Source organism: Schistocerca serialis, chromosome 1, assembly GCF_023864345.2.
Source record: "Schistocerca serialis cubense isolate TAMUIC-IGC-003099 chromosome 1, iqSchSeri2.2, whole genome shotgun sequence".
NCBI classification, from domain to species: Eukaryota; Metazoa; Arthropoda; class Insecta; order Orthoptera; family Acrididae; genus Schistocerca; species Schistocerca serialis.
Window position 1 is genome coordinate 1273741646 of NC_064638.1, and position 23754 is coordinate 1273765399.

General features: G+C 38.7%; 1 protein-coding gene across 2 annotated transcripts in view; it reads right to left on the bottom strand.

Annotated features, from left to right (window-relative positions):
* LOC126419526 (maternal embryonic leucine zipper kinase-like) overlaps positions 1-14203 on the bottom strand; it is a 426839-nt gene extending 412636 nt beyond the window's left edge. For both annotated transcript variants that reach the window (XM_050086726.1, XM_050086719.1), the window contains exon 1: positions 14048-14203. The gene's annotated coding sequence lies outside the window, so the exon portion shown is untranslated. The remainder of the gene's footprint in view (positions 1-14047) is intronic.
* Between the last annotated feature and the right edge of the window lie 9551 nt (positions 14204-23754).

A 23754-nucleotide genomic window follows, 5' to 3' on the forward strand; every position in this document is an offset into this window, starting at 1 on the left:
TTGATCCTCTGCTGCCTTCACTATTTCATCCCCCAAAGCTACCCATTCTTCTTCTAGTGTATTTCTTTCCCCCATTCCTGTCAATTGTTCCCTTGTGCTCTCCCTGAAACTCTGTACAACCTCTGGTTATTTCAGTTTATCCGGGTCCCACCTCCTTAAATTCCCACCTTTTTGCGGTTTCTTCAGTTTTAATCTACAGTTCATAACCAATAGATTGTGGTCAGAGTCCACATTTGCCCCTGGAAATGTCTTACAGTTTAAAACCTTGTTCCTAAATCTCTATCTTACCATTATACAATCTATCTGAAACCTTCTAGTATCTCCAGGATTCTTCCATGTATACAATCTTCTTTCATGATTCTTGAACAAAGTGCTAGCTATGATTCAGTTATGCTCTGTTTAAAATTCTACCAGGCGGCTTCCTCTTTCATTTCTTAGCCCTAATCCATATTCTCCTACTACGTTTCCCTCTCTTCCTTTTGCTACTGTCGAATTCAAGTCACCCATGACTATTAAATTTTCGTCTCCCTTCACTATCTGAATAATTTCTTTTATCACATCATACATTTCATCAATTTCTTCGTAATCTGCAGAGCTAGTTGGCATATAAACTTGTACTACCGTAGTAGGCGTGGGCTTCGTGTCTAGCTTGGCCACAATAATGCTTTCACTATGCTGTTTGTAGCAGCTTACCCGCACTCCTATTTTTAATTCATTTTTAAACTTACTTCTGCATTAACCCTATTTGATTTTGTATTTATAACCCTGTATTCACCTGACCAAAAGTCTTGTTCCTCCTGCCACCAAACTTCACTAATTCCCACTATATCTAACTTTAACCTATCCATTTCCCTTTTTAAATTTTCTAAGCTACCTGCCTGATTAAGGGATCTGACATTCCATGCTCCGATCCGTAGAATGCCAGTTTTCTTTCTCCTGATAACGACATCCTCTTGAGTAGTCCCCGCCCGGAGATCCGAACTGGGGAGTATTTTACCTTCGGAATATTTTACCCAAGAGGATGCCATCATCATTTAATCATACAGTAAAGCTGCATGCCCTTGGAAAAAATTACGGCTGTAGTTTCCCCTTGTTTTCAGCCGTTCGCAGTACCACAACAGCAAGGCCGTTTTGGTTAGCGTTACAAGGCCAAATCACTTAATCATCCAGACTGTTGTCCCTGCAACTACTGAAAAGGCTGCTGCCCCTCTTCAGGAACCACACGTTTGTCTGGCCTCTCAACAGATACCCTCCGTTGTGGTTGTACCGACAGTACGGCTATCTGTATCATTGAGGCATGCAAGCCTCCCCACCAACGGCAAGGTCCATGGTTCATGGGGGGGGGGGGGGGGGGGGGGGGGGAGTCTTTGGCATATTAGTCAATAAAAATCTGTTATGGAGTCACCATGTGGGTCAACTAAATAGCCTTGTATATATTATGAATATCTTGTATAGTATCACTGATTTAGCTGTAAGGAAAAACTGTATATAATGCATATTTTGTTTTAGTCATTAGGTATAGTATAATTTTCTGGGGGGTCTGAAAAGACAAATTTACTTAAGAGGTTTTAGGCTACAAAAAAGAATCATCCAAGCAATGGTGGGAGCAAAACCAAAGCAACATTGTAAACCTTTATTTGTGAAACTAGATCTAATGAGCATTCCAAGCATATACATCTATGAAACTCCCACTTTCATGAAAAGAAACCCACAACTTTTTGAGGGTAACTCCTTGCATCAATATGAAACTAGATATAGAACGAGCTACATGTTACCTACCCACTGATTAAAATCATTTGAAAAAACCCCATACTATATGGCATGAAATTTGCAAGTAAAATATGGGAAGGGATGGATGACCCAAATGTAAAAGGTACCAAAAGAGACCTGGAAAAATATCTGAAAGATAAATGTTACTATAGTGTAGAAGATTTCTTGAATGGCAACAATGCATTATAATTGAAATTAAAATACCTCTTTGAAGATGTTAAAGATGTTACACCATGTGTATAATTAGTTTATTGTCTATTTTTAGTATTTTTATATATAGTGTAAAACTGACAAGTCACCTATGCCACAATCTTTGATTGTATAAGGCATGTTATGTGATGATAAAAATGGAAATACATGTCCTTATTGTGGACAATTTTCTTTGTGTGTTATTTGAAAAATTACAGACAACTCTTATGTGTGTAATTTTGATGCAGACCATCCAGTCATTACTTGTAAACAACACAGATCTAGTATTAAAACAATGCAAAATCCAGGGTGGAACATCAACAATGTAAGGAAAAGATAGATTGCTACTTAGCATACAGATGACATGTTAAGTGGCAGCCAGATTAGATTAGATTAATACTAGTTCCATGGATCACGAATACGATATGTCGTAATGATGTGGAATGAATCAAATTTTCCAATACATTACATAATTAAGTTAATTTAACAACATAATTAAGTTAATATAACAACTTTTTTTATTTTTTATATTTTTTTGTTTGGTTTTTCTTAATTTATATCTAAAAATTCCTCTATGGAGTAGAAGGAGTTGTCATTCAGAAATTCTTTTAATTTCTTCTTAAATACTTGTTGGTTATCTGTCAGATTTTTGATACTATTTGGTAAGTGACCAAAGACTTTAGTGGCAGAATAATTCACCCCTTTCTGTGCCAGAGTATATATACTGAGAAGCTACTGTGAATATCCTTAGATCCTTAAATAAATGTCTGCAGGATGATCTTGGGTGGACTCCAGCTATTATTCTGATTACACACTTTTGTGTGATGAATTACCCTAAAATATGATGCCATACGCAAGCAATGAGTGAAAATAGGCGTAGTAAGCTAATTTACTAAGATATTCATCACCAAAATTTGCAATGACCATTATTGCATAAGTAGCTGTACTCAAACATTTCAGCAGATCATCAATGTGTTTCTTCCAATTTAATCTCTCATCAATGGACACACCTAAAAATTTTGAATATTCTACCTTAGCTATATGCTTCTGATTAAGGTCTATATTTATTAATGGCGTCATACCATTTACTGTATGGAACTGTATGTACTGTGTCTTATCAAAATTCAGTGAGAGTCCGTTTACAAGGAACCACTTAGTAATTTTCTGAAAGACATTATTGACAATTGCATCAGTTAATTCTTGTTTGTCAGGTGTGATTACTATACTTGTATCATCAGCAAAGAGAATTAACTTTGCCTCTTCATGAATATAGAATGGCAAGTCATTAATATATATTAAGAACAACAAAGGACCCAAGACCGACCCTTGTGGAACCCCAGTCTTGATAGTTCCCCAGTCTGAGGAATGTGCTGATCTTTGCCTATTATGAGAACTGCTTATTTCAACTTTCTGCACTCTTCCAGTTAGGTACGAATTAAACCATTTGTGCACTGTCCCACTCTTGCCACAATACTTGAGCTTGTCTAGCAGAATTTCATGATTTAAACAATCAAAAGCCTTTGAGAGATCACAAAAAATCCCAATGGGTGGTGTTCGGTTATTGAGATCATTCAAAATTGATTGGTGAAAGCATATATGGCATTTTCTGTTGAAAAACCTTTCTGGAAACCAAACTGACATTTTGTTAGTACTTTATTTTTACAGATATGTGAAGCTACTCTTGAATTCATTACATTCTCAAAATTTTTGGATAAAGCTGTTAGAAGGGAGATTGGACAGTAATTGTTGACATCAGATCTATCCCCTTTTTAATGCAAAGGTATAACAATAGCATATTTCAGTCTATCAGGGAAAATGCCCTGTTCCAGAGAGCTATTACACAGGTGGCTGAGAATCTTGCTTATCTGTTGAGAACAAGCTTTTAGTATTTTGCTGGAAATGCCATCAATTCCATGTGAGTTTTTGCTTTTAAGCAAGTTTATTATTTTGGCTCTGAGCACTATGCGACTTAACTTCTGAGGTCATCAGTCGCCTAGAACTTAGAACTAATTAAACCTAACTAATTTCAGAGGGAGAAGTGGGTGAGATTTCAATTGTATCAAATTGCATAGGTATGGCCTCTTCCATTACCAGCCTAGCATCTTCTAATGAACACCTGGATCCTACTACATCCACAACATTTAGAAAATGATTATTAAAAATATTTTCAACTTCTGACTTTTTGTTCGTAAAGTTTTCATTCAATTTGATGGTAATGCTGTCTTCCTGTGCTCTTGGTTGACCTGTTTCTCTTTTAATAACATTCCAAATTATTTTAATTTTATTATCAGAGTTGCTGATTTCAGACATGATACACATACTTCTGGATTTTTTAATAACTTTTCTTAATATAGCACAGTAGTTTTTATAATGTTTGATAGTTTATGGGTCACTACTATTTCTTGCTGTCAGATACATTTCCCTTTTCCGGTTACAAGATATTTTTATACCCTTAGTAAGCCATGGTTTGTTACATGGTTTCTTACGAGTACATTTAACTATTTTCTTGGGGAAGCAGTTTTCAAATCCATTTACAAAAGTGTCATGAAATAAATTATATTTTAAATTGGCATCAGGTTCACGGTACACCTCATCCCAGTCTAACTGCTGTAGCCTTTCTCTGAAATCTGCAATTGTTAAATCGTTGACTGAACGTACTACTTTGGAGGACTGTTTAGTATTGCTGAATGGAGCTATGTCATATATTGTAACTAGCTGTGCACCATGATCAGAAAGACCATTCTCAACAGGCTGAGCATTTATCTGGTTAAACTTATCTTGGTCTATAAAGAAGTTATCTAGCAGTGAGCTGCTATCCTTTACCACCCGAGTAGGAAAATCAATAACGGATGTCAAATTGAAAGAACCGAGTAATACTTCAAGGTCATTTTTCCTATTACACTCTTTCAGAGAATCTACATTGAAGTCCCCACAAATAATAATTTGCTTCCCCCTGTCTGACAGATAGCACAATAAGTAGTCCAAATTTTTCAGAAATAGATAAAAATTTCCCAATGGGGACCTATATACAGTTACAATTATAAATGTGCCTTTATTTAATTTAAGCTCACAGGCACATGCTTCTATATGTTTCTCTACACAAAACTTTGTTGTTTCTATACTTTTTGGACAATGATAACTTTTGACATATATGGCAACTCCTCCTTTCTCCATATTTTCTCTAATTACATGTGCAGAGAGCTTATATCCACTTACATTTACCTTATCCATATCAGTAACAATGTGATGCTCAGACAGGCATAGTATATCTATTTCATCCTCAGCTTCTAAATCTTCTAAACAAACCAGAAGCTCATCTATCTTATTCTTTAAAGTCCCAATATTTTGATGAAATATGGTAGAGCACTTGCCCGCGAAAGGCAAAGGTCCCGAGTTCCAGTCTCGGTCGGGCACACAGTTTTAATCTGCCAGGAAGTTTTATACTTACATTATTTTTAATTATACTTTTATGAGAACCTTTCCTTATTCTAACATTTGCAGTACTCTCCTGTCTGAGTTTCTCATTGTCCTTAGGCCTAGTTCCTATACCAGTGATCACATGGTGTTCAGAGAGGCAGATTATGTCAACTGGGTTGGGTGACTTTAATTCATCAATGCAATTACCTAGGACTGAGATACAACTTGGTGGAGATAAAATTTCTGGTGATTGGTGAAAATTTATAACTGACAGCTGTGATTGGTGATCCAATGTGCTAGAATTGTGCTCTTTAATTTCTTTCCTAAACTGAAGATTTGTTTCAATCCTGACCTCTCCTAGAACTTGACATCTTTCTGTCCTACCTATCCTAAAAAAAGGTGCTGCTCCAACACCTGTAACCACTGGTATTTTACCATTCATGGCAGTGCCTCCCCCCCCTTAAATTTCCTGCTATTACCCCAGCCAGTTTCCCCTTCCCTTTCCTGTTGAGATGTAGGCCGTGCCTGGTGTAGTCCCACCTACTGAGAGAATCAACAGGAACCACACCAATATAAGCCCCCGCACCCGACCCAAGCAGCCGTTCCAACTCCAAATTAACTCTCCCAACAGAAGAGTTCAAATGAGGCCGGTCATGGCATCTCAGGACAGATACAAATTCAACATTGGTGTGTCTCGATGCCGACGCAATCTTCACCAGGTCACAGTCTATACTGTACCCAGGATCTCTGTCGATACTGTTCCCTGGCCCTCCCACAATAACCACGGTGTCTTCCCTGGTAAATCCTTTACAGAGTGAACCTAAATCCTCTGTCACCTGATCCAGACTAGCACTTGGTTTGAAAAAAATTGTGACCTGGTATTCTGGGGAAATACGGAAGCGTCCGATCCCACCCGTCAGCTTTGACCCATGACGTCACAAATATGGCGGAAACAAAAACAAACACACACACACACACACACACACACACACACACACACACACACACACACACACACACACACACACTTTCCACAAGAAGCCTAATGACACTAACGGGACAAGCACGGGAAATGGGGTGTTTTGGGTGGGGGGCAAACTAAATATAAACAAATTTAGACGCCTTGCGTAGCTACAACGTGTAAGTGAAGACAGCCACGCATGAATACCCACCGACCCCCCCCCCCCCCCCCCCCCCCCAGAGGTCGTAACCCCTGCAACCCATAGAAGATAAAGATGCTTCAGTAGCTGATTAGTGTTTTTTGTCTTTTTAAAAAAAACTCTCACGGGATAGAAGGAACAGATCAGAAAGATAAATATAATAAACTAAAACAGAAATTCGAGGAAACAGATAATTAAAATAAGTAATAAGTGTTTTTAAATTAAAAAAAAAAAAAAAGAAAAATCTCACGAGATAGAACGAACAGATCTGAAAAGTAAATAAAATAAGATAAAACGGAACTGGAGACAGCCACACTCAAACCAAACTCCACGCCGTCATGACATCACACATGACAACACCCTTACGTCACGGGTCAAAGCCGACGCGTTGGATCGGACGCCTCTGTCGACCCTATTCTGGTCCTAATTCCTCCTGCAGAAGTTGGCCTACACCTCTGGCATGAGAACTGCCTAACAACAAAACTTTCTTCCTTTTCGATGACTTTCCTACATTCTTTTTCAATTTCCTATTGAAAGTTTGTTGTGTCCTGTCTACACCTACCTCTGCTTGAGGCTCATCAGTTTCTAACTGAAGCAACAGGTCAAACTTATTTTTGACATTCACCACAAAACTGTCAGACTTAGTTCTAGGCCTGTTCCTTCTGTTACCTGTTGCCACTTCCCTCCTCTCCTTGCCCTTCTCCCTCCTTAACCTGTCCAGATCTTCCCTAGCCTGATCTAGCTCAGCCAGAAGGGCAGCAATTTTCCCCTCCTGTTCCACTATCTTCCTATCTCTGCTGCAAATCCTACATAACCACTGATGAGCCTGATCCACTTTCCCGACACCCATGCCACTGCAGTCTCCCCAATGAAAAAAACTACTGCATACATCACACCAAACCCCAGAACTAACAATTCTACGGCAAGTCAGGAACTTCTCACTCATGGCAAAAATAATACTTTAGCTACAATAAATCAATTAAATTACCGAAAATCAAAAAAGACGTTATAAGAATTAAGCCTATTCACAAATGTATACAACCAAGTTTCTGATTTAAAATTCCGCTGTTTTTCTGAGATCTGTATTAAAACAACGAAGGTATACGCTATTTATTATATATTTCACTCAATGGAATGAAAAAAAGGACAATTAAACGAGATACTTAAAGTTTGATTCTCCAAAAACGTTACGAGAATTAGGCCTATCAACAAATGTATATAAGCAAGTTTCTGACAAAGTTACGCTGCTTTTCTGAAATCTGTATTAAAACAATGCAGTTATACGCTATTTACGGTAGTTTACTTATTTGTTACCAAGAAACTAGTCAAATTACCGTGAAACAAGAAACAAACACGTTTACAAAATTTAAGCCTCAACGCGACTTCGCGAAGTTACGATCTTTTCGTGTTTTTTGAAAAAATACGCAAAGAAAAGTGAAACCTTTAACAGCAAGACTAAATGATACACTAATTCATGTATTTAATTTGTTGTTGGTGTTAAACTAAATTATATTCCTGTCTAAATCACTTAACTTTCACTAGAGATGGCGATCATGTGTACATGCTTTCTTTTGTGTGTGTGTGTGTGTGTGTGTGTGGGTGGGGGTGGGGGGAGGGGGTGGGGGGGGGGAAGGGACACACACTCTTTTTGTTTTCCTTTTCTGACGAAGGCTGCGGTCGAAAGATACTGTGTAAGTATCTTTTAGTTTTGCCGGCCTACAACTTTAACATGCCTTCACAGTAAGTAGCAATCTACGTTTTCCTTACAGTGTAGATCTAGTAATAATATGAAATCTCCCCCCCCCCCCCCCCCCTACAACAATACACTAGCATCTAATAACCATTATCAAATTTGGGGACCAAACCAATTATAAACTTTTAAGCTACCAAACCTTGTATAACATAATCATTAGTGGCAGAAGAAAAATAGACATATTCCTAACAGTTGCCAATTATTTTTGCTTTCATAGATACCCACACTTCACCATTCTACCACACAAGAGTCTGTAGAAAAGACTGAAAAACGGCCAAACATTCAGTATAAACCCATTTCTGGCTCAGTAGTGCAATGAAAAGTGTTGGACAAAAATGAAGTACGACTGGCAGAACACGAATAAAAGATTACCAATCAATGTCTCTCAAACGTAATGCTACAGAATCTGAATAATCACACCATGTGTCCCACAATGTTAAACTAGACCTGTGAGTTTGTAAATGCATATCCCTCTATATATGAATAACTTTTTTTAACTCTGAAACTGCAATACTGTTTCATCATCCAGAATCCATCCAACAGTGACCTACAGATTACTGTGACTAATAATATTAATAATAATACAGGGTGTTCATAAATGAATGTCGGGGTTTTAACGCTTTATAAAATTTATTACATTGAACTTACAGTTATAAATGATATGTCAAATGAAAAAGCAACTCAAACAGTTTCACCAAGAACCTTATAAATGTTCAGTGTGAGCACCATTTGTCACACGTCACACATCAAGTCTATAGCCGAGCCCAATGACAGGGTTGCTTTGCATGGCCTCCACTTTCACCTGACCTAACGCCACGAGATTTTTCCCTTCGTGGCTTCATCAAGGATGAACTCCACTACCAGCAGACCTCCCTGAATTAAGAAACTGGATTGAAGCAGCTGTTGCTACAATCAAATCACTGAAGACATATTTATCAACATTTGGGAAGAACTCCGCTACAGACTTGTATGCCATGTGACAAATGGTGCTCACATTGAACATTTATAATGTTCTTGGTAAAACTGAGTTGCTCTTACATTTGACATAGGGTCGAGGCCCCAGTTATGGCCACATTAAGGGCAATTCGAGATACACCACATTTTTAGTATAGGAAGAAAGTATACGAATTACTTAAAAAAATTGTATCTATTGCTTCAAAGTCTACACATTACAACCATGTAAAAACAAATATTCTAAGTTATTTAACAAGAGCAGAAAAAAATATTGAAAAATAAATGGCGCATTTCCCCTGTTTTGGCCATGTTAACCCCACCTATGGCCAGTTGTTTCCCCACTTATGGCCACTTCATATTATAATAAAACTATGGCTAAAATAATTGTCAATACATGTGCCAGAAAGTAATTTCTGCTTTATACAAGTATATAAGACAACAGACAACAAACATACATAAAATAGGTAAAAGGTACAGAAACTGAATGAACAGGAAAAAAAATTCGTTAGGCAAAGAATTGTCCCAGTAATTCCTTAAATCAATTTCCACACAAGTTTATTTCTCACGAGTATCAATGGAACCAGGGAACTTTGTTTTTAATGAACGTCCTTCTTGCATCAAGACTGGATCTGGCAGTTTCCCTATAATATCTTCACCCGTTATAGTCGAAACATCATTTGCAATGTATTCGAAACAAGTTTTCTGAACATTAGAACTTTTTAGGCACTGAATTTCATATTCAGAGTCAGAAAGCACTTTCAAAATTACAGATACATACTTAAAAATTGCAGGTCTTGTTCTTCTATTTCCTGTTAAACTAAATTTTACCAAAATAAAGTCCCCTACTTTCAAATTCTCACTCGAAGATAGTTTCACATTTTCTGGTATTTCATCTTCATCTCCTTCTACATAGTCATCGAAACTGCTTCCATTGTCCGTCCATTCTCGTTCCTTGGAAGAACTTGTTGGCCTATCACTTAACTCTTGTCTGTTTCTTGTTTTCCCCTTTTTTACGTGTGAGAATGCCAAGTGCTGCTCTTTGGACTTTAATTCCTTCATAGCTTTTCTCTTCCTTTTTTCCTGCTCCTTCTCCTGCTTCTCTTTTTCCTTCAGTTCATGATATTCCACCCACTTGTCACTAGTCACAACAGTGGGTGTATGTTCTTTCTTTCTCTTTGTGCCTCGTTGTTTAGGTTCTGGCCAAGTGATGACACTTTCAAAAACTGTTGCTAATGATTTTGGTGGTGTCACTTGGATACACACTGAAGATGGACTATGGTTGGATATTGGAGTAACTGAATTATGTGAAATACTGTTGGGGGTTGTTGATATATCTGCAGGAATAAGACTGTTGGTGGGTGTTGAAGGAATATCTGAATTGCGTGTTGAAAATATGTCAATATTATCAACATTTTGATTAAGTCTGTCTGCGTTTTGTGAAACATTCTCTGTTTGATTATCTTCAGAGGGAGGCGCTATGCTATCTGTCAGAATGTCATCAGTGTTACCACTAGCACCATGCATTTCAACCTCATCAGCTATTTTTCTCCAGAACTTGAAAAGTAATAATGCTTCTTGATTTCCTTCCCACTCATGATTGCTTCTCTTGGTTGCTCTGAACTCATCTAGAAGGACAGGATCAATTTGCTTTTCTATGTATGAGAAATGTCTCTGAAGTTCCTCATTTGTCTGAACTGTGGTTGAGGCTGGTATACTACGAACAACTATCTTGCTGTAATCTACATTGTTCACATTAAATGGAAACAGACCAGTGGCCCTGAAACCAGCACGAATATTTGCCACCATTTTAGGTTCTGTAATAATTTGTGACAGAACAGAAGGTACATCAGATTTTGAAATTTCAGTGCCATTATTTTCAAAACGCCATTTCTGAACAATCTTCTTCCACATTTTTTTCATAGGTCCAAAGACAGCTACATCTAATGGTTGCAAGATGTGTGTAGAATTGGGATGGAGAGCAACTAGAATGATCTGATTTTCCCTACAATATCGGCTCAAATGAAGTGTCAAATGAGAGCAGTGCCCATCTAAAAATATTACTACAGGCCGGGGAATTTCAGCTTCTTTCAAGAACGGATCAAATACATTTGTTATATACTCAAAAAAACTTTCACCTGTCATCCACCCATTTTCTGTTTTTCCAATGCCCCAGTTCGGAGGAGCTGCTTTCACCAATGATGCTGGAATCCTTGCATATTTGAACAGTGTTAAGGGAGGAGCAAATTTTCCAGCAGCATTCACTGCAAACAAAGTAGTAACGTTATCTTTGTCAGAGTTACACGACTCTTCATAAACATGATGGCCACGAGGACCTATGATTAATTCCCCTTTAGGAGCCAGAAAAAAAGAAGTTTCATCCATATTAAAAATTCTATTTGGGTCATTTAACACATCCATATCATTTAAAGTGATGGATACTTCGTGAAACCAGTTTCTTATTTTCTCTTCTGTAACAGAACCTCTAGACCTATTGACATATTCTGCATGTTTTTGTGACAGAACCTTGTGCCTCTTAAGAAATCCATAATACCACTTTTTTCCAGGTCGATTGTTAGTAAATGTAGCCTTACAACTTTCCATATCTGCATTCTCAATAAGTTTGTGCACAGATGCACAGAGATTTTCTTTAGTAACTGGAAATCCCATGCTAGAACAGTCCAAAACCCAGTCCACCAATTTTTTTTTCAATTTGTTCTCCTAAGACAGAATGTGGACCACAGTGCCCTGTAGATTCTTTTGGAGATACACCAGAAATTTTGTTTCTTAATGTTGTCCTTGGAACTTTGTACAACTTGCTTGCAGTAGCAACCTTCATTCCCTCATCAATAGCCTTTAGAGCATCTTTAACTTTGCTGGGAGAATACTGAAACTTCTTATTCTTTGGTTGACTCATTTTTCCTATAAATAATGCACAAAGATTTAGTTAAAGAATGTTGCATATTTGAATAGTGCCTATTGCATATTTTGTATCTTACAAGCATAGGTAAATTAGTATGATATGCCAAGACAATACTATCAATGAGATATATATTGATATAAAAATACCAAAAATATTTTAATAAGCCTATTTAAATAAAATTAGCCTAGTGTAATGTAGGACAGAACACTAATATTGATGTTTTTGTATCAGTTTTTAGAAGTGGCCAAAACAGGATACATATATGTCTCCACTTATGGCCACATGCGTGGCCATAACACGGAACCAGGGCTAAATATGGATCTGTTAATGGCCACATACTTTTGATAACATGTTTTTAGGCTGAGCGATATAAAACTTAAAAGAAATGAAAATATAATGTCTTATCTTACCTCTGAACAGATTAAGTTTCTTCTGATGTTTTATTTAAACATGTAAAATACAAAAAAACAGATTGTGTGTTGCTTAAAGAAAACTTCTGCAAAACCCAGCTTCTGCAACACTGATCATTTCACAAAATGGTGTCTCCAAACAAAAACAGACAAAAGAATTATTATGTAGACAAATGAAGAGAGCCTTTCACAAAGTTTATAATAATCTATAGTAGAACTGGCTGGTATTCCAGAGAAGCTTAAAAATTAACCTTTGACATCAAGGTGGCCATAAGTGGGGTAGTGGCCAAAACTAGAGCCTTCACCCTATCATTTATAACTAAGTTTAATATAATAAATATTAGAAAAAACCCTAACATTCAATTATAAACACCCTGTAATAATAATAATACAACATTTAACATTCAGAAAACACTCAACTGCCAGAGGTCAGCTGAGATTATAGCATAGAGTCATTCAAATGTCTGACATATGATTGAGCAGATGGTTTACAATAACCAATAGTTTATACTAATCATAATAAAAATAATTTAACTGCAGATTAAAATAATATTTTCATTAATGCTAATACTAATCACTCTTTCCACAACATTTTGATAAAAGAATTGTTCAAATTATCTAGGGGGCAAGTTGCTACAATAATAACGGTACGGAAACGGAGAATGATCTTGCATGTTTGGTCTATACGTGTCACACACACATCAATATCTCTAATGATATTTCACATATTCATTACGCTAGCTTGACTACCATGATTCTGTACACAAATATATTTTTTTGGCATTGCGATATGAGATGTAATAAGACAGTTATTCCTTTTATTTACAATTCGTGATACTGTTGGACTACATACAGCCAGTCAGCGTCAGAACTGTCACTGTTGGCTTATGCAACTACCTTGGAGGGCATATTAAATAGAAATCTTCTCAGCTAATCTATAATGATTCTGTACCGGTAGTGGATGCCAGGAAATAATATTGGATTTTAAGGGTCAATCAAAGAGTAGGCCGACATATCAGAAGCGTGTCCACGAATCGAGTTCAATGTCTATATTAACAGCACTAAAATTCTTTGGCAGACCTTTTATTTTCCTCGCGCATTTAAAACAAAAATCCATAACAGACCTATGACCTCACTTTCGTGCGTCTCTAATGCAGTACTGACTACGACAGAAGTGGAGAGAAACAAGTAATCTAAAAGGATATCGGTGTGCAAACTATCTTATAGTTCACACTTAGACTGCTGCTTTATTGAAATATAAAGATTATTTTTGTGTGAACTGATTATTTGACAAGTGCGCTTTTGCCTTCACTTGGGTAAATACCCCTACATTGCAGTGGCAGTTATTCTCACACACCTCTATCCGGTAAAACAAACACTTAACACAATGTAATGCATAAAATGTTGTAAAACATCGTACTGTATGTTTTTCTCATAACATGCAGACGTTACGATCGTCCCCTTATATACTTACCGCTTCCAATAAAGTTCAGTAAAACGTAAAATTAAGTGAACAAGAACTGATCTGAATTCATAAGACGGACACAAATTATTGAAACTTTTACAGACATTCAAACTAACAAGCAAAATAAAGACGGGCTGATATGATTCCGTGTACTGACATTCAAAATCAAAACTTTACGGCGCACTCAATGCTGCCAACATACACGCTATAAACAGCGACATGCAAAATGAAAAGTCAAAAGTTTCCCGAATCATACATAATTTTCGAATAGAAGTTTAGATTTTATTTATTAGCCATCAGCTTGTTTACAAAAAGTTGGCTTCTTAAGTTGAAATTATACATGTACATGTACTTTTTAGTTATGTACATACAGTTCTTAGCCATTTAAATTGATGATGTTCACTACATAATTTACATTCTATTGTCTAATTTATTGTACATGACACAGATAAAGAATTATAATCAAACAAAATTACTTTACACAGTTAATTCACACAGGCCAGAGGGCGTCACGTCGTCACGTTAGCCTGTATTCACACAGACCGTCACGTCACGTCAATTTGCTTATCCCAGTGAATAGCACTGAAAATGTGCTTTTGAGCTACCATCTGTGTTACAAAAAGATCAGCAAATTTCATAACGTCTGTTTTTGACCTGTTTTGTGTGGTAAAGTGCTGCGAAGTGGAACATTTCAAAACATCGACATTTATTTGACAGTGAAAATATATACATACAAATACATCAAACAATATTTACAATGGAATAAAAAGATTCTGTTCACCTTAGCTATTACGACTTTTTTGCTTCTTATGTAACTAATAACGTCATTAACAACTACATTTTTCTCCTTCGTTAGAGCTGATTTTTTTTCACTTAAAATGTTATTTAATGAAAATTGCATCATCAACTTATGTTGTTATTTGTATACACTAGGGACATCAGCTCCGTTCTGTTATTGTAAAACATAAATAATTTTTCGCTTTGTTGTACGTGACATCGTTTGTGAAAGAACATTCAATGGAAAAAGTATCCAAGACATTTGGGAATATTCAATACACCACGGAAACAAAGGGCAATAACAGAGTAAAATTAATAAGACTCAAAGCACAAATTCCACTATTATTAAATAAGTGTGCACTGCAAAAATTGGGTAAGTTCCGATGTTAGCACACGACACCACCGTCAAATTTTCTTCCAGAGAAACCTTGACGTGACGTGACGTGAAGGGCCATTGGTGTAATGCCACCACTTGAAATGCATAATGGAATATTTGACGTTACGTAACGTTATAGGAGTTCTATCTTAATTCTCGCGTTCACTATAAATATTGTTCACCATTCAGTAATGGACTTTGTTATGCAAGCACAGAATGAACTACAAACAGAGGATAAACAACAACTGTAAAAACGACAGTAGCCATGTCTACAGCGGCAAAGATGCTTATTATTGTTCGCTATGATTTCATTTGCTTATCTCGGTGAAGAATATTGTGGTGTCCTCACATGAGCCCCCTCCCTCGTTTTGAAACCACATGCTCCCGGTATTTGAGGGATCTTGCACTTAATCTGCCAATCGGTCCTCGAGAAAACAGCTGTTGTAAAATTGTTCCTGGTCTGAGGTAGATGCTTCAGTGTCTTCTACTGGTGCCAAAGCTTCTGTCTCCTCATTTGAGTGCGATATTCTGGTATTCGATGGGGACATACCCTCGTCGGTTTACGCAGGCTTGATTCGTTCTATTTACACTGTCTCCTGTTTACCAAATTTTTCACACTTCAAAGTGTGGCTCCAATGCGCGATTGCTCTCTATGGCCCTGAATATCGCTATATGAGGGGGGATTTCTAGTATCATTCTTGAGCAACATGTGGATCGTTTTTACTACAGTCAATCGGGGTAACTTTGTACCACTTTTTTCCATTTTGTGAAAATACTGCATAAAAAAAATAAATTACACATCAGAACAGATATTGTAACATTTTGCATCTATAGTCATTGAGTGCTTGGGAAAATAGAAATATATAATAATTATGCCCTATTACAAAGAAATTTCAGTTTTAATACTGGTATGTAACGGTAGAATTGTACGGCCGTAGCGGACAGCGGAAGAGCCGGCGCGCTGTGCGCTTATCACGCGGAATGCTGACGGGAAATGCAATATGAGTTGCGCGCCGTGACGTGTACACAGCCACCGGCTACGAAGATCAGTATGAGACCGGCCAGTTGCGAACATCTATCGCTCTCGACACAGTGATGACGGGTTACCAGACGCGCGTGGTGCATTGTCGCACCGTCTTTGTCAATAAATGGTAAAACTAAGTTTTCCGTGTTCCACATTCTGCACTACCCTGAACTACCGCCCACGCATCCCATCCCAACAGCAAATGGACGCAATAACATTTTACTCGGCCGTCCAAAAGACCCCATTCGAAAAGTGGTGCCAGGTGTAGGATTATTTCCTGAGAAGAGCAGCGATGCGTAAACTTAACATCGGAGCATCTTCACGACAACACAGCAAGCAGCAGCACCCAGGGACGTCGTCCGACAACATGGGTCATCCAGCGCTGGAATTCAGGTTAGTCTACTCAAATTGGCTTAAAACGAAAGGCAGTGATGGATTTTAAATTTTTCTGTGTTGAGTAACCGGTATAGACTGCATTCAAAATGGTAGACGCAAACGCGAGTAACACGGTCGATCTCCAAATCGCTATAGAAGAACTACGAAGAGAGATTCAACAATTAAAAGCAGATAAAAGCGAGCGTAGCCTCCCGGTTGATTTGTCACATGACGGCACTTCTGTTCCAATAAAGAATTTTTCACTGTTGCCATCTGTACTTGTGTTCAGTGGAAAACCTGAGGAAGATGTGAAAGTATTTTTTCGGAAACTCGAAGGCGGAGCTCTGTTGGGTTCGTGGACTGATTCAGATAAGCTAGCAGTTGGTAAATGGAGAATCCAAGGAGCCGCACAAGATTTCATTAGCGCGGAGCCGATTTGCTTGAAAACAGAAGTTTACAATGATTTTAAAACGGTAGTGGTTCAGAGGTTCAAACGCAAAAATACAATCAGATTCTACCGTGAGCAACTTCATAGTTTGCGCATGCGGCGTGACGAATCTATCGAGCAATTCGCTGATAGAATCCGAAACATAAATGCTCAGACTGACGAGCTTGTAGAGGACGAAAATGAGAACCGGATCCAGCTTTTCGAAGCCGATCAGAGAGCACTTGACACATTCATCCATGGGTCGTATGGGGAAGAAGTAAACAAAGCAGTCAGACTCACATGCTGTAAAACATTTCAAGAAGCAGTAGAGGCAGCTGTTGGTTTTGTCGAAGCATTGAGACGTCCAAATGACGTGCGAAAAGAAGAACGTCGCGTGTTCAACTCAAATTTGGAATGCATTAGGCCCGGTCACAAGCGCAAGGATTGTAAGGAGAACAGGACCTGCCAGAACTGTGGGATACAGGGTCACTTAGCGAGGAACTGTCGCAACAAAATAACCAAATGTGAGCAGCAGACGACTCGGCAGATCTTTAAACGAGTGCGGTAACGTACGTGCCACCACAGCGTCCGCCCCTTGCCCGAGGAAGTGATTCCTGTTAGTGCAGCTGAAAATCAATTCGATAATGACTTCGTGATAGGTGCTGTTTATCACGGAAGAAACATTAACTCATTGATCGACACGGGAGCACAGACATTGATGTGGTGTTCTATAGACGAAAGGGACAAGCTGAGACCACCAATGTTTAATGTGCGGGGGCTGAACGGTGGGAAACTACGTAACTATGGAGAAGTTGGCGTAGAATTGTGCCAAGGCCTGGACAAATTCACAGCAACGGAGCAAATGGTTTCTAATAATGAAACGCGCTACGATGGTGTACTTGGATTTTATTTCTTATCCTCTAACGGGGCAGAGATATTTGTCGCAGAAGGATCAGACTAGGTCGTAACAATTACAACCTGGAAAATCATTCTTCATATTGCGCTCAAAGGAGCCGAAATTCTGACGTCGAGGGACTGATCACCCCGACCGACGCATCAGTTGGAACCCTCTGAGCCGAAGCACAAATTACTCAGCCACAGAAAGTTCCTCAGGGAACAGGAAAGACAATCCATGTTGGAGTAAAGTCGCCACTGATCAGAAAAGGAGCTCTGTTGTTGACCGAACGGTCGAAAAATTGTGAATTATTGGACACAATGCATTGTTATGTTGCCCGAAGTATAGGCGTAGCTACAATGGTGAGGCCGAACGTGGCGAGAGTCCCAATAACGATAACGAATATGAGCAATACAGATGTCGTTTTGCCACGAGGAACGAAGGTTGCTGAAGTGTCGAGCATGAGTAAAGATGACGTAATACCGATTCCAAACGAAGCAGCAGATGTAGCAGTCACGAAAACAGATTTTTGTAGTAATATTGAAACATTGAAACAAGGAGCTGAAAATGAAATCGAATTAAAGAACAAAATTTGGAAGAAGATTGAACATTTGTCAGCTGATGATCAGAAGATTTTAGCACCTGTTTTGTTAGAGTATTCAGATCTTTTCAGAGAACGTTCAAATTTACCTGTTACTCACTTAGTTCAGTATCGCATACACACTGGAAATGCAGCACCAATCACGCAGAAGCCTTACCGAATTCTATTCAGTCAAAGAGAATTGGTCGAAGATATGGTCAAGGAACAACTAGAGGTCGGAATTATTAAACCAAGAGATCCTGCTGATCTACCTTGGTCATCACCAGTGGTCCTAGTAAAGAAGAAATCTGTTTCGGGCGAACCACAGATCCGATTTTGCGTTGATTACCGAGCTTTAAATGCAGTCACCACACCAGACATTTACCCGTTACCAAACTTGGCAGAAAGCCCGCATCTCGTGGTCGTGCGGTAGCGTTCTCGCTTCCCACGCCCGGGTTCCCGGGTTCGATTTCCGGCGGGGTCAGGGATTTTCTCTGCCTCGTGATGGCTGGGTGTTGTGTGCTGTCCTTAGGTTAGTTAGGTTTAAGTAGTTCTAAGTTCTAGGGGACTGATGACCATAGATGTTAAGTCCCATAGTGCTCAGAGCCAAACTTGGTAGAAACCCTGGACTGTTTGGGCAGATGTCGCATATTCTCAGTCTGTGATCTGACTAGCGGATATCACCAATTAACAGTGCATCCAGATGATCAAGCAAAAACTTCATTTGTAACTGCAACAGGAGTGTACAAATACCTCCGTATGCCCCTTGGACTATGTAGCGACCCAGCTACCTTCCAACGCCTAATGGATTCTGTTTTACGTGAGCTCACCTCAACACAAGCTCTTGTTTACCTTCACAATGTGATAATTTTTGGTGAAAACATGAGGCAACACACTGAGAGACTTCAAGCAGTATATGAGCATATCAGAAGTGCGAACTTGTCTTTATCAATAGATAAATGTCACTTCGCACAAAGTGAAGTGAAGTACCTTGGACATGTTATAACCAGTGAAGGTGACCGCCCTGATCCAAAATGAATCGAAGCTGTCAAAACTTTTCCTGAACCACAAACAGTCAAAGAACTACAATCATTTTTGGGTTTATCGAATTTCTATCGTCGCTTCATAGCCCATTACGCAGATATCACAAGGCCAATGACACAGTTACTTTAAAAAGGAGCCACATTCAATTGGTCAACAGAATGCAAAAATGCAATGGAAAAACTGAAAACTGCTCTAACCACAGTTCCAGTTTTGGCCTATCCGGATTTCAGTAAGCCCTTCATCCTCTCCACCAATGCTTCAAATTTTGCAGTTGGTGCTATTTTGTCCCAAAAATTTGATGGTCAGGAATGTCCAGTATCATTTGCTTCCCAGCAATTAAATAAGGCGGAATGTAACTACACTACCAGTGAAAAGGGACTTTGTGCTCTGGTCTTTGGTATCAAACAAAACAGATGTTTCTTAACAGGAAGAGAATTCACTGTAATCACAGACCATGCCACACTTGAATGGCTGTTGAGCCTAAAGGATCCCAGTTCGAGAGTAAAAAGATGGGCATTAGAACTGAGCGCTTACCAATTAACAGTTATCCATCGTCGTGGAAAACAACATGTGAATGCTGATGCGATGAGTCGTAAGGTTCGTGTTTGTGTCATCATAAGCCGTGAGGAGGAATTAAAAGCAGTCCAAGAAGAAGATCCACAATGCGAAATATGGAAAAATTTTCAACGGTTCGTTGAAATAGATGGATTGCTGTACAAAGTTACTAACAAAGGGAATCGCCTAGTTATTCCAGGAAGCACGAGAGAGCAAATCCTAACTGAACAACATGATTCCTTACTATCAGGACACTGCGGTAAAAAGGCAATGAATATCAAAGTAGCTGAAAAGTATTGGTGGCCAAGTCGTAAGGCTGACGTATTTGAGTTTGTTTCACAATGTGATTCCTGCAACAGACTGAATAATTCGGGAAGAACTAAGGCACCATTACAGGAACTGCCGGAGACTAGTGAACCTTTTGAAAGAATTGGGTTAGACGTCGTCGGTCTGCTGCTGAAGACTAAGGACGGGAACAAGTACATATTGACGATATTATATCATTTCTCCAGATATCTTATGATGGTACCAATACCTGATCAAAGTGCTGAAACCATAGCTAAAGTTAGTGCAAAGGAATGGATTCTAAAGTTTGGATCTCCATTAAGCATTATCAGTGACCAAGGGACGAATTTTGTGAGTGATTTACTTAAACAAACATGTAAGGTGATGCAAATAACGCAGTTGAGAACCACACCAGCCCACCCTGAAGGCAATGATTGCGTCGAGAGAGTACGCAGAACCATCATTAAAATGCTTAACCACTATGTAAGCAGCAAACATGATAATTGGGACGTCTGTCTTCCATATGTTGTAGTTGCCTACAACGCTAAAATGTACTCATCAACGGGCCTCAGTCCCTATGAAATTGCATATGGACAGAAGATGCGTTCACCCTTGGACCTTGCACGATCGACAGCTGAAATCAGCAATGAACACATACGGGAGTTAGCTCGCAAACTGAAGTACGCATGGAGGGGAGTGAAACAGCGGAACCACCAGTCCTTCCTTCAGCAAGCCAAGCAACATGATTGCCAAGCAGTCGCGCCGCAGTATCGAGTGGCAAACTTTGTCTACCTGAGCAACGTAGTGCTAAAGAAGTCGCAGGTCAAAAAGTTTAAGAAGTTTTGGTTGGGACCATACCCGATATTGGAGGTGGTGTCACTTGTCACTCTAAAGCTCCAACTGCCTTTTCGTTCGATTGTCGTCCATGTCAACCGTTTAAAGCCCTGCCTGGGTAGATTCCCTGTAGCAACGCAGGGCGACGACAAGTACTGACGGAGGAGCAGACCAGCTGCTCCAAAATCAAGGAGCCCGAGGCATCGCCGCCACCAACCCAGCGATCCAGCCTAAGGCACACTTACAACATCCATAGCGTGTGTAGTGTGAGTGTATGCAAGGTGCGTTGCGTTTAGCCGAGTGCATATGTGAATGTGCTGTGCAACATAAAATCGCAGCTATTGCACAAGGTGCTCAAGTGTAAATAACATCAGTTCCACAGGTCGCCGAAGACGCATATTTCTTCATATTCATTGTTAATTTTAGTATGTACAACTTATTAATCATGTTTACTGTAATTACATTCTTTGTTATGTTACTGTGTTCCATTAATGCTGTAGACGTAGTATCACAGAATGCAGGTGTGTTGTTTGAACCACAATCAGACGTGGTAGTCTCAACGTCCAGTGCTACAATTGTGCTTAAATATAATTTGTCTGAGATTCACCAACAATTTGAGTCTGTTAAAAAACAAATTGATTTGATCCGTTCAATTTAGAATAATGATACAGTCTTGGAAACTGGAACCTCTTGGTATAACAACTGGATTACTGCAAAAATGCAACCACTTTTGCTAGCTATGAGCAAGAGATTAACTGTTTCTTAAAACTCTTGCCACATAAAAGCTTCATTAGGCGTAAACATGCCTGGTTTGATTTTGGAGGTAGAGTTCTTCATACTGTATTTGGTACCTTAACTAGCCAAGATCTATTGGACATAAAGGATAAAATACTAGCTCTAGAGCAGCAGTCTAACACAAATTCAACTAACCTTTCTAATGAAATAATTGTGTTAAGAAATATGCAAAAGACTGTTACTAACCACACATTGTTTATTGAACAAATTGTGAAAGAGTTCATTACACATTTTAACACAATTCGTGGTGAAATGAATGCAACCATCCGTGAATTATACGCAGTTTTTCAAGCTGTGAGTGCACATTTAGATTTAAACACCCTACTGTTAAGAATTACTGACAGTTTATCAAACGCTAAATTTGATGCTCTCAATTTAAGAATAGCCTTAAAAACTAGTTCAAATGATTGCTTGAATAGTGTTTTATTGCATCCAGACCAATTTTTACAGTGTTGTTGTTGATTGAACGTAAGCTAGATGCATCATCTACCATGATTTACCCTGTCAATTCCTACAGTTTAAATGCTTATTACAGATTAACTACCACATATCCTTTAATGATTGAAGATCAATTAACTGTAATTGTTTCTACACCAATTGCCAGATACGAGCATAATTTTGAACTGTATAAAATTCATGCTTACCCTGTGAAATGGAGCCAAGTAGGTATTCACGCAATGTATCAGCTAAAGGATTATTTATTAATCAGTAAATATAGAAGATATTTTGTATCCCTGAATGAACATGATGTTCATAAGTGTAAATGTAGTCATAAGCCAATTTGCCCAGAGACGGCAGTATTCTTAGATACTAGAGTGTACAGTTGTGAGAAAGATTTGTTTATGAACAATCCACCTCGCGGTGATTGCCCTAGGATTTTGATGCATCTTCATCAACCATTCCTTAAAAGATATTCTGAAGGTATAACATATTCGTTTAATTCGACTCTCGAAATCACATTTACCTGTAAAACGTTTGACACACCTGAACTACCTTCCACATTCAAATTAACTGGTAGTGGATTAATTATGAATGTTACGCACTGTGATTTATCATGTGATCTGTTTGAAATGCCTTCTGTATTACCAACCACCTTTCATGCAGATGCAAAATTCCCTTTAACAAGGATGTTACCTGTTTATTACAATGAATCATACTTACTGACCTATGCAAATCATTCTCTGTCCAGCTTACCCGAGGATTACAATTTAACTGCGGATATCCATGAAAGTGTAATAAATACTAATAATGAGTTAAATTTCTTAGAAGTAGCAACTAAAATTAAGTCTATTGAATCTTTCAATAATGCTAATCCATATTTGATTGTCAGTGTTGTATTCTTTGTGCTTTTATTGATATCTCTTGTATGTAAAGCCTATGTAATGTATGAAATTGTCCTGAAAACCCGCTCGTCAGTGCCCGTCGTCACTGTGTCTGCCAGCAGAATAAATGTTAAAGTGCCTCCCAACGCCGCCATTGGCGAGACAAATGCATGACGCCCAGGAGGTCGTCTCGAGCAACCTTCGGTAACTCGTTTTCATGAGGGACGGTTGTTGTAATGGTAGAATTGTACGGCCGTAGCGGACAGCGGAAGAGCCGCCACACTGTGCGCTTATCACGCGGAATGCTGACGGGAAATGCAGTCTGAGTTGCGAGCCGTGACGTGTACACAGCCACCGGCTACGAAGAGCAGTCTGAGACCGGCCAGTTGCGAACATGTATCGCTCTCGACACAGTGATGACGGGTTA